The sequence below is a fragment of the Lepisosteus platostomus genome, chromosome 18 (assembly GCF_059453375.1).
Source record: "Lepisosteus platostomus isolate fLepPlt1 chromosome 18, fLepPlt1.hap1, whole genome shotgun sequence".
Classification (NCBI taxonomy): Eukaryota; Metazoa; Chordata; class Actinopteri; order Semionotiformes; family Lepisosteidae; genus Lepisosteus; species Lepisosteus platostomus.
This window is the reverse complement of record NC_142628.1, coordinates 2,391,064-2,403,834: the sequence shown is the minus strand read 5'-3', so window position 1 is coordinate 2,403,834 and position 12,771 is coordinate 2,391,064. Positions and strand designations below refer to the sequence as shown.

The following is a 12,771-nucleotide window of genomic DNA, read 5'->3' as shown; positions in this document are numbered from 1 at the left end:
AGGAAGTAATGCCAGCTGGAAAATGGTCGCTAAGGCGACACTGCAGAAACTTTGTCTCTCTGAAGAACTGGAAGGCAGCTGGGTCAAAATAGGAAAAAAGAGTGTGAACTAGATTTCAGCAGAGTAGTGGAAGGGCCATCTAGCCTTCTTTATTAGTATGCATGTGCTGCGTGAGTTTTTAAATGTGCTTTTTCGCCAAACACGTTAACCGATCACAGAAACGTTTGTACAGGAATTCCAGTGCATATAACATGTCAGTTATACAAAAAAACATATAATGTGCTTGATATTGTGGGTGAATCTGCATGTTCATTTTCAAATTTATCACATTTTCTCCTTTTGTGAACAAAGGGTTTGTACAGTTTTGTTAACTGGCATTCAATTAATTATACACTAAACTGTATGAATTCTCATTTTTCTATTTTTAACTACTCATTAAAAAGACTAAAGTCAATGGGAAATAAATGGGTTTTATTTGTTCATTTAATTTGGAAAATGCAATAGTGATGGAATAATGGTGTATTTAAATTAGCCTCCTTGACACCGAGATGATATTTAGCTTCTGGTGCCTTAATTTCTGGCACAATGAATTGCATGAATCTATAATAGGTCCAGATAATGAAAAAAAGACTGCATCTGTCTGATGCACATTGTAACACGACAGCTGTGGTAATGCAGGTATATTATATCTGTCATACCATTCATTTTCAGTACGTAGGGCATTTGGCAGCAGTTGCAGAACTAAATATGTAGGAGTGTTTGTAGGTTGATAAGCTAATAAACAGATAAAAAAAACATTTTGAATGAAGTGTAATAAAATATGCTTCTGCCAGGACCTGGCCTAATAGAATTTCACATTTTGATTAAGTAGCTCTCTTTAAAGAGTACTTCAAACAGTTGCTGCGTTGTACTTTTACACTCTTTGGATACCATGGCACTGCAGCAGCCATGTTGTTATCAGTTAATCTTCCTGTGTAAATTCCTAAATACAGATCAATCTCCCATTTCCTTTTCTTCTGTCATTAAACATCATTAAATTAAAACTACTACTGTATGTTATATCCCGATGTACTGTTATAGATGATTTGCTAGTACTCAAACTTTCCAACTAAAATCTCATGTCACTTCCAAGACACACTAGTTTGGATCTATATTCTCCCTACACGTCTTGCATGGCTGGCTGGAGCACATGTGACAGCTGAATGCAGTACTTCCCTTGTTGCCAAAAGGCAGCACTCAATAAAGACACCTTTACACATTTGTGTCACAGCTGTGCAGAAATTAAGTGTCTTGATGATAAAATGGAAACTAGGAAGTAAGCAATGTTATGTGACGTTAGGTGGCCATGGAAATTTTAAATAGTTTTCCCAAGGGAAATGCCATTCCTGTGTAAGACTTGAAGTCACTTCCTTTTACTGGAAGGCAGTGGCCTGCTGATGTCAACAGGTACAACAGATAAGAGAGGCAATGAGCACTCTTCAGATTGCATGCATTAGCTCTGTAGCATAGCACTAATTTACTCAGCATTGGGAGCAAAAGCCATGAGTTTCTCAGAGGCAAGTTAAGAAGCAGATTGGGGAAGTAACTTAACTAAGGTGCTTATTCATCATTTGTCATCTTTTTCTAGGCTGGAGAAATAATAGCAAAACTAGAGAAATGCTAATGTTTATATGCATACTTCCCTGAAATAACTGGACCGTAAGAAAAACGAGAAAGAAAATGGAATTTAAATATGTACAGCACATACATTTTTGTTGACCTAATTTTTTTTTCATGTGTATTACACTGTTTATGTGGGTCTAACATCTGCTTATGATTGATTGTCGGCAAGTATTTTTCATAGATGTTTTGTTGGAAGGAGCCACATTCACCAAAGAGCGTCAAAACGGTAGTGGTTTTCTTTACTGGCAGAGAAGAGAAATAGTACAGAGGATGGTTTCAAAAAGCATTATTTTTTCCTTAAGTGCTGAATACTTTCTTTGAACTCACAGTTACTGGGTCTTCATGTTAACATGTCTTTGGTCTGTGGTAGGAAAGGGAGCACAGGAACACATGCAAACATAGAAGGCACCCCATGCTATAGCAGAACTCATCCTCAAACCCAGGACCAAAGAAATGTGAATGAGCAGCACTAACCTCCATGTCATCATGCCATTTTATCATCTGCAAAGCTTCTTACCTTACAAGAGAAGGTGAAGCTCTGAAACCCTGAGCCAGTGGAGTATTACAAACCTGGGTGAGAAATAAGTGAAGTAATGAACAGACCCAGACGATAGACTGTTTAATATGACAGTCTTAATATGGTTTCTAAGATACAACATCTATCCTTGGTAAAATGATGTTGTTGATGATGATGATGATGATGATGATAATGATGTTTTTGTTTCAATTATGTCTAACAAATTACTGTCCAGTGAGGGCATGAAGTATCTGGTGGAAATCAGTTCTATGCTGAAAAGGAATAGTCATATACACCAGGTGGGGGCCTTCCTTGGTAGGTAATGAAGAAAGGGAGATAAGAAGGTTAAGAGACACAGAGAGTGGACCTGTTGTAGTATTTACAAGTTGTCCTCATGGAGTTGCCAAAAACCATAAAGGGGGCCAGGTGAAAGACTGTCTAAACAGTGGCTGAGATGATATGTAAGGGAGAGTATAGTCATCAATGTTGTAGCTGGATGAATATTGCAGGACAAACTCACGGTCATTGCTGCTTAAACAGCTCTTTGTCTCCTGACTGTCGTACATTAATGGTAAAGCTAGGCATTGTGGCATTCATAATTGACCAAAGAGGACCAATTTGCTATCCTTACTCCTTTAAGTCAGTCATTTTTTCCCAGTTATCTAAGTATTTTGTGAACATAATTAGTTTTTTAGTTTTACAAAATGTAGTCATTAAGATGCGACTCTTTAGCATTTTTATACAGGTTGCTGATACAGTATATTAAAAACAGAAATAGAGTTTGAAAGCCATGAAAGCTATTTTTTGTACATTTCATTTTTGCTGCATTGGCTATAGAGATTGAGAAATTGGCCTTTTTTGAATGCAATTAAGTCAGCTTGTTTTCCACAGGGCATTCCAATCCATACTTTCATTACAGAGCAATATTTCAGGGAAAATGTACTTTCTAATAGATGCTGGAGTAAAAATGACTATGATGTTGTTAAGTAACTTATCGCATTGCCTGAGGATAACTAGAGTGATAGTGTTCAGGTTTCTGCCATATGCCCACAAAGTGAAAAGGTTCATTTTTCCATTGGATATTCTTTACTGTCCTCACCTCGATCCTATCCACTTCCTCAATTGTATGTGACAAACTGGAAAGACTGGGTCTCTGCAGTGGGAAAGTTTGTCCCCCTGCTAGTGATGTTCGACACAGATATTTTTACCATTGAGACATTTAATAAAAACACACAGTTTATATGCATGAAACAATATGAAGGTACACAACATGAAAGCTGTAGTGGATTTGTTTTTCAAACCTATTGACAACATTAACCCAGTTTGTAGCTTTATTTCTGTAGGTGTTCTTACATTTCTTAGAGGTTAATTAGAAATGCAGGAATTTCTGTTAAAATGTGATAGGTTTGTTCCTGGGAAACTTTACGTTACTAATGGAAATTAAGCGGTTAGTGGTTCTCAACCTTTTTATCAACTGGGCTTCAATCACGGCTAAAAGCAAGTCTCGCGGGCCGCATATATTAATCAGTACTAGGCCTACCTGATCTGTGTGCATAATACCTATGATAATATTATATTATAATATATAATATTATAATAGTACTATATAATATTATAATAGCTATTAACCATGTGTATGTATGTACAGTATATGTACTGTATAAGGAAAGTGCTTCTGAAGTTGCACAGCTGATGAAGGACTTCTGTCTGAAATGTCCTGTTTCTCAAGCAACCTTGTGTACTACACCATAACTTTTCCATCCTCTCTCTCTGTATTAATATATATATATATCACCATCACTGAATGGTTTGCCATATTGAGCAAGTAATCATGAAATTTTGAACGTGGTTAGTGTCACCGCCTGGGACGCTTTTAAAGTACAGTAGCTCATAAGATTTTCTGCTCGGCAATAGCACTTTTTTATTTATCTTGAGAGACCTGTCACTTGAATCAGGTGGGTATTGCTTGTCAAAATTCTTGTGAGTAGTATCAAAATGTCTTTTTACGTTGTAGGCTTTGCAAGCGTCAAGAATTTGACTACAAAGCCAACAGAAAGGCCGCCCATCTCTATCAATCACGGCCCATGGCCCATGTCGTTTTTCACCCCTTATAACAAACCTATCAATTTTTCTTCCTTGTTTATATGAACTTCTAGGCTACTAGGCTAGGCAGCCCTGCTGTGAGCGGGCTATTCTTTGTGCTCAGACGTATGACGGGCACAATGGTGAGGGTGATATTAAAGTATGTTCTAGTGACGCTCGTTATAGCCCACGTGCAGCACTTTAATGAAGTAAAAGATGAATGAAAATTAACCTGATCACCAGTGAATCTATTCAGAAAAGTTTTTTACCTGACTAGAACACACTGCAAGTTCTACCTATTTTTTAAATCATTTTTTTATCGAAGGAATCAACTGCAAACAAATATAATTTATTAAAAAAGGGGTCAGATGTTACAGGCCGCACTTTCGTGTGTGGTGGGTCGCAGGTTGTGAACCACTGGGTTAAGGGGTAGAGTCAGATTCACAATAACAAATGTATTTTTTCTGTAGTGTTTGGTCATATTAGTTTGAATATATTGCTTCTGTAGTTTCTTTTGTGTTTTTGTGATCATTTAAAGCAGGGAACTGAAAAAACAGATGAAATAAGTCAAAATATGCATCAGGATTTACTTCTCTGTGCTGACTTTTCTGTAGTGGGCGAGGGTTAGACACCATTATTCATAAGAACTATTTTTAACAATATACAGTACACTGCAAAGCCAGGTAGCGTAAATAATATCACATGTTCTTTTATTTCTCTCATTTTGCTTTATAACATAAAGCTTTTGTTCTAGAGTAATGGCTTTCCTTTTCTTTCCACATGCACCACACACACTAACTGAATACTCTTGCCATTCATTGGAACTCTAAAAGTTGTATTAAATTATTTTTTATCAAGTCCATCAATCTACTCATCACAAACAAACGTATCCCCATAACACAAATATATCTATACCTGCCTACTCGACACACAGAACACATGAGACAAATTATCCACAAGGGATACCACTCACAAACCAGCACAAGAACCTCATGGATCCCAGTTACCAAAACCCAAATGTCCCATAGGAACAGTCCAGCATCTCCATTCTCTAAAGCAGCTAAAAGTCCACCTAACGGGTTTTTGAAGCTCCCCCACCCAGGGCTTGGTACTCCTCCTCGTGGGGGTGGAAGTGTCACTTGATGTTTTGGGTCAGCCAACAAGCTTGGGCAGAGCTAACAACATGCTGTGTGCAGATGGCCAGGTGTAATATCATTGTGTATTCGTACCTTGTTCTAAAGCCCCATCTCAGTCTGAGTCTTTAACTGAATGCCCAGTTAAACGTGTTATGCAATCACACAAGTCACCTTTGAGCTGTGTGGTAAGTAACCAGCATCTGTGCAAGGAGGACCTTTGATCTATGGGAGGAAGCTTAAAAGAACAATGAGACAAAAGACAAGAAAGACATCAGTCAATAGGGAGACACTGGCCATTCAGTGCAAACTTAAAGACAACATACAGTAGTCTCTGAGCCAGTACCTGCTCTCCCACACCCACATTTTGTATCTCTGAGACACTATGTTCCCAAAAAACGACAATATAATAGCCGAGCACAAACACACAACTTTGTTGCATATGCAGGCACATGCATGAGAGAATAATCCTGCATCCCAGATCCCAGGCAAGTGTTGCTGCACTGAGGCAAACATTTTTATTCTAGGCATGTGACTAGTTCCAGTATCACTAAATTGCCTTATAGCCAACATACAGTACGTCTGTGTCATGGGAAAAGTGTTCCCTAATAAATCAATCGTGCTACAGCCAATTCACCTTATTGAAGCATGCATAATACCAGAAATGAGTGTATTCACACTGAAGAAAAATACGTAACACATTTTTAACTAAAAAAATATCATTTTCTTTATTTTTAACATTGTTACCTTACATTTTTCTATAGTTCTAATGCAGTAAAGTGTTTCTCCTGGGTATTTTGGCTTTTTCTCCTCCTTTTTTGCTGGCACTGGACCACCTTCTAAGTCAGCTGAAATGTCTCACTCATGTGGTTTTAGCAGTGTGAAAGGGGGAATTGTCTCTGACCTGGCATGGTAGTCAGATAATAGAGGCTTTATTTTCATACTGAGAGGTAATACAAATGCACTGAAGCCTTCAAAAAGAAAATAATTCATTGAATCCTCAGGTCACAATTGTCGCCAGTGTGAAACAAATATATAGTAAATGCTTAAGGAATGCATTGGTGTTTGAAAAAAAAGATTTTGTCAGTGTTTCTGAACCAGTGATTGATGTTCTACAAGCACCTTGGTACTTAAACTTTGTGCAGCTTGGAGTGGGATGTCAGGATGTGATATTTTCTGACATGCAGGATGTCATCTTGAATTGTTAATGTATTTATTATATCAAGTGATCCTCAAATTCTGAGATTTTGCAAAAAATCCAAGGCACATTGTGTATTACACAATCCCAGTATGCTGCTGGAAATTGTTGCTCTCGGTTTTCAGACATTGTCGATCATTGTTGATCTCCGTTCTCATCCTCACCTATGGTCACGAGCTTTGAGGAGTGACTGAAAGAATGAGATCAAGTGTACAAGCAGCAGAAATGAAGTTACTCCACAGGGCTGCTGAGTTTGCTCTTCATGCCAGGAAGTCTGGGAAGACCTTGGAGTAGAGTCCCTGTTGAGGTGGTTAATGCATTAGGTAAGGGTAACCCCATGGCGCCTCCTGCAGGAGGTGAAGCATACTCCGCCTATCAGAATTAGACCCCGGAGCAGACCCAGGACAGGCTGGCATTATTTCAAATGGAGTGGGCCTGAAAAATATATAGTAAGGAATCTGTTGATTACAGATTTTAAACATTGTAACTGAAAGAGTTTGAAATATAAATTGATTATGTCAGGCTTAGATAACACCGTTATGCTCAAATTGGAATGAAACCTAAAAGGCCCCATGGCTCTTGAAGACCTGCGTTTGACAGCTTTGTTTTACTCTCTTGAATTATTGGTTAAAAAAAAGAATAACACAGTAACACAGAAACTGGGGCATAAACAAATCACTCATTTTGACATCAGGTCAACAGTTGTGAATAAAACAGTTCACGATCAGTGGATTGAGGTCTTCAACACTGAGTTGCAGATGGTTTATTTCAGCACTAAACACTTAAGGGCCTGGGCAAAGGTTCTGGGAATGGATCTTCATTATGGCAGGCAGAGGCCTGGCGCTTTATGGCACTACCCCATAATAAGCTCCACTAAGTGTAAGCCCAGCTAACTAAATCGTGTTTTGGCAACATTTCAGCATCGTTGTACTTCTGTTGTGACAACAGATCAATATACTGTGATGTAGTTCCAACACAAATCTGTAGACTCCAGGGGAGGCTGTGAAAACATTGTAAAATGACATTCAGGAAACCACATGGTCACATTATCATTTAACACTGTTTGCCCTGCTATGAGGCTGAACTTCTGTTGACAACAACCATAAGATTTTTTAGTATTGCTACCGTAATTTGTAGAATCCAAGGGCTGGTATCATAAAATCCTGCATGATACAATCACATTGTTAAATGACATTTATATAACCACATGCAAGGAAATCTTATTCTCACCTAAAAAAATACTGAGAATAAAAAACTGCTATAATTGAAAGGAATGGAAACGAAACATATATTGTCAGTCATCATGTAATGAAGTCTTGTGGGCTCCAGCACTAGCTTCTTTGCTAAATCTGGGGAAGATACAAAAAATCACTTTCTACTTTCTTTAGGCTTATTTTCAGTGACACACTTCTACTGATTAAGGGGAGTGAAGCTGTGGGAGATGGAATAACTAGACTACATTAAAACCCAATTCATTTATTTCATCTTACCTTCATAAATACAGTAAATCCAAGTCAGGTGTATGTCACAGCATTAAAGAGATACAAATGCTGTACATGAGATAAACAACCAGCAGCCAGTGCAGGAAAGAGGAGGCATTGAGAGATTGTATAAAGCCTGTCACTAATTCAAACAAACACAATTCTTCTTTAGTGAACTTCACTGAGGTTTCACTGAGTGGCCTCTCTCTCACGATCCCAACATTTTCTCCCCCACAGTCGTCCGGAAGCAACAACACCTCTAATGGCGACATACAGTAAGTGTTTTCCTTCTTTCTAAAATTAACAGTTGTTAAGTTATTTCCACAAACATTGCACTGCATAGGGAACTGGAGAGGAAGAACTCCAATGAAACACTTAACAGAAATAAAAAAGTCAAATAAATAAAGAGTGAAAGGGTGAATGATGCCAGTATGAGGACTATTAGTAAGCCATGATAAGCATGATGTGCTTGTTTTAACTTTTTGCATTTGAGTGGTTGTGCAGTATTTTGCTCTTTTGTGTATATTACCTTGTGGCTTGTACTGTGTATAGTACTATTTTTTATATCCTACTAGTAAACAAAGATGTCAAGAATTCAGAAGGAATGTTTTACAGTTTAGCTTTAATTACTGATCAAATCAAATCTGTAAAATACATTTCTCTAGTATGTGTAACACATACAGTATGGGATATAAATCTGATTTCAGGTTTCCAAATGTCCTAAGATATAAAGTCTCTCTAGATTTAAATAATCTATACTGTAGTTTCTTAAAATGCTTCCTAACTCTGCAACTTTTTACTCCCATGCAGGGTTAATGTGAACCCTCTCTCCTCTTTAGATTAGTTAACTGGAAACTTAGCCCAACTATTTGTTTATGTAGGATGTTTTACTTGTTTTCATCTGTTTAATAATTGAATTTTGGTTTTGAACTGCTCTTAGTATTAATTTTACATTTCAGTTAACTGACATATAGTTCAGATGGAACTAGAAGACAATATGGTAACAAAGAACTAGAATGTAAAGTACTTCAAGTTAATCCATGAAATATGTCTTCTTCATAAGTCTATTTATATGTTGCTTCTACTGCATGTCAGCTGTTGCTATAGTAATAATATTTGTTAAACCAGGTCCTCAACTTGATATGGTTCTGTTGAAGTGCAGTGTTTCTGTAATGTTTATACGGCATGGATTAGTAATGTCACCTAGTATTATTTTACTACTGTATATTATGCGACAGTGCAAAAGCATGATATTATGTACAGTTTAACATTAAGACATTGATGTAATTTCTTGGAATGCTGACAGCATTTATAGAACGTCTCTAGGTAATGCCTTAGAAAGAACTCCCATTCATTCCTCCATTTTCTAACTGCAAATTCAGGGTTGCTGTGGAGCTGGAGCCTATCTCAGAAAGTAATGGGCACAAGGCAGGATATACCCTGGTCAGGATGTCCATCACAGGGCACACACAGACACAAACACCCACACCAGGGCCAATTTTTCCAGAAGCCAGTTTACCTACCTAGGGAACTGGAGCACCCAGGGGTGCACCACACATCTGAAACTGAACCAAGAGCCCCAGAACTGCAAGGCAGCAATGGTAACCTCTGTGAGAAAAAGGAATGTGCCACTTGTTCGTAACCTATGTCATATACAGTATAATCAAACCATGATGTTCCAGTTACTGTATATTGGTAAATAACAATGTCTTTTGTTAGCTGGGAGCTACCCCCATGAGCAGAGAAATCTCTTGAGTACACTTACATATAAAAGCACAAGTGACAAAAGGCAGCTGGGGAGACGGATGAGGCTTTGGACATGTTGTTACGCTACAAGCCAGATGAACTTAAGGACTCTGTGCATTGGCTCACAGAAAGCAAAACCAATAGAGGAGTAGAGGGAAAACCCAAGTGTACTTATCCGAATCGCAGATCAAAGGCCGTGGTCAAAGGCAGGTTTAAAGGTCAGGAAGCCAAAGGCTCAGGAGTCAGGTAAATCACAAAGAAATCTCAAGAGTGAGAAGGGGAGCTCCGCTAGGTGAAAACCAATAGGTCTAGGTGGTGAGGGCTTAAGTAATCCAGGAAGTGGAGTGTGCAGTGATGAAAGAAAGATCTGCTTGGTTTATTAATTAATGCGATGGCGTATGTTGGAATTGGAAAGAGCTGGAGTCTGATTGAGAACAATGCGGGGTTGTTTGCAAGACGAGCAGATGGTTGGATTCTGATTGTGGTCGGTCGTGACAGTTGTGGGTTCAAATCCCATGTAACTTTCAGTACTACTAGTGTTGTGCCCTTGTACAAGGTATACTTCACACAGATTTCTCTAGTAAAACTCCTTTCTCTGTAAATAAGTACTCTCCAGATCAACACTATAATTCATATTGTGTTCTCAATTAACTTTATTTTTAAATAAAGTGTGTCAAAATATAAATTGAGTGATGGGTCAGTAGGTCAGAGGAGCATGTTTATTCTTCCTTGTTCATTATTGCTGCTTCAAGACATGTTTTTAAAGAACAAAACTGTATACAGTATATTACAAAAACCATTTACACCTAATGTGTGTGTTCCTATCAGCAAATCTCACTGTTCACCAGATTTATATTAAATTGCAAAATATCCATGAGAATAAAATGTGACGGACATACAGTATATTAAATTATTTTAATAAACTGCAATTTAGGCAGCATAGTGAGGTTTAAAACACATTATGGACCAAATGGTAAATCATAAAGTCATAGGTTCATAAAGTAGGTTTAACTAAATGTTGTTCTTTGGCAGGATACACCAGGTTACTAAGTGCACCCCTTGACCACAGCTGAGCCAGAGTCCATCTTTTTTGGTTCATTTGCTTGGCTGTATGTTTGATAGAATCAGTGAATCAGAAGCAGTGGAGTGTCCAAAAATGGAAGAACAAAATTAATTTGGGTAATGTGATTGGCTGAGCTTGGTTCCTGTTGTCCAGATGTGATTCATGTGGGCAGTTGGGACATCGTCACATATAATAACTGCTTTCACAGGCTTAGCTGTCTTTTCACAGCTACATTTTATAGAGCAAAGTTGTACTTTCAGTAGCACAGAAATACTGTTTGTTCCCTTAATTCTAAGGACATTTAATAATGAAAATTGCCTTGAAAACTTTTTAGTATGTAATAAGTAATGTGTTTATAAGATATATCTCTTTTACCCCCAAACAATTTTTCAGCACAAATTGTAAAGACAATACATTCTTTCATTTCCAAAGGTGTTTGTAAATTTTGGCCTTCAGGTGGTTCAATTTGTACCCTAGACCACACAAACTCTCAAGAAACTGCTATATATGACAGAATATTTACTGTTTATTAGACCTATAGGAACACTTTTTTCAATCTTGTGCAAAAGCGTAAAACTTTTTTTTAACTGTTTTATTACTATTACTAATTTCGTAGTCTAAACTACAGTATATAATAAAATGCTTACAATTATTGTAAAATACATATAAAAAGAGATAGAAAAAATCATTTCACAGTATTGAAATAAATAAATGAATTAACTACAGGTAAATGTTTCTTTTAACCAGAAAAACCAGCAATTTACAGTGAGGTTATTGGGTAGCCACTGACTATTCTTATGCCACAATTTGCATAGACTTGACTGGAAGGTTTATACCATAGCTAGCATTGTTTTAATTATATACACTGCTAGGAATGAGATGGAGGTGATGCAGCTCATTGAAAACCCCAATGTAATTAAACGATTCAACCAACAGATGGCTCTAGATTTCAGTGTCTACTTTATCATCATTTGACCTCTCTGTCAAATTGATGGTTATTATTTTCCGGAAAAGAATGTACTGTAAAAGGTTTGCACTGATTTAATTTGTTTCACTGTTTTGAAGCACATGCCCAAACCTACAGTTAATGGTACCATTTTTTAAACATTTGCACACAAGTTCCTCATAGTTAAAATTTAAATACATACTGTAATTACACTTGCATATCTTGGATATCACCCACTGCTTCACTTGAAAATACAATTTTGAAAAAGTCTTTTTGAGATATAATGTTATGTATTTTTGGTTCAGTTGGAGATAAAATTGCTAGGTAAATCCCTTGTTGAGAGCAGTAACTCAAGGGAATTGCCCTAAAAGCAGTGAAGGTGTGCCTTTCCATTAGCTTTTTCTACTACATTTCTACTGCACCAATGTACTCATTTGATCTGTACACTAAAATGACTGCAGCCAAGTAACACAGTGAAGGCAGTGATGTCCTGTGCTTTTTATTCCCTATTAATGAGACTAAGAGCTTGCAATACACTTACAGGACTGAGCAGAATGGCCTACTTTCAAGCTCAATTCTATGGAAACCCAAAGACATTATTGCCTCTCCTCATTTCTTCATGCTTGGGGGTGAGCGATTGAATTAAGTACATACTATATATTATTATAAAAAAAAAATATCAGAAAAAGTGTTGTGACAACAAAGGTTAATGCACAATCATATACAGTGGTACAGCTCGTAAGTGAGTGCTCAATGCTCCGCAGGACAAAAACACCAAAGTTAAGCATTTTCTAAAAACTTACAATTTGCTCTAGTAATTGCGTCCCCACGCAGGCTCCCCTTTCATATTTTGAAAGTGGTAATTCATTTAAAACACAATGGGCACCTTCCCTTAGGTAACATCAAAGGTCGGTTTCCTCTAATTATAAAGGTGTGCAGTAGC

At 37.4% G+C, this 12,771-nt stretch overlaps 1 protein-coding gene across 6 annotated transcripts in view; it reads left to right on the top strand.

Moving 5' to 3' along the window:
• Nucleotides 1–12,771, top strand: part of LOC148645440 (leucine-rich repeat-containing protein 4C-like) — a 433,163-nt gene that overhangs the window by 406,195 nt on the left and 14,197 nt on the right. For 3 of the 6 annotated variants that reach the window (XM_088611180.1, XM_088611179.1, XM_088611176.1), the window contains one exon: nt 8,311–8,348. The exons of the other annotated variants lie outside the window; for them this stretch is intronic. The gene's annotated coding sequence lies outside the window, so the exon portion shown is untranslated. The remainder of the gene's footprint in view (nt 1–8,310; nt 8,349–12,771) is intronic. 6 annotated transcript variants of the gene reach the window in all.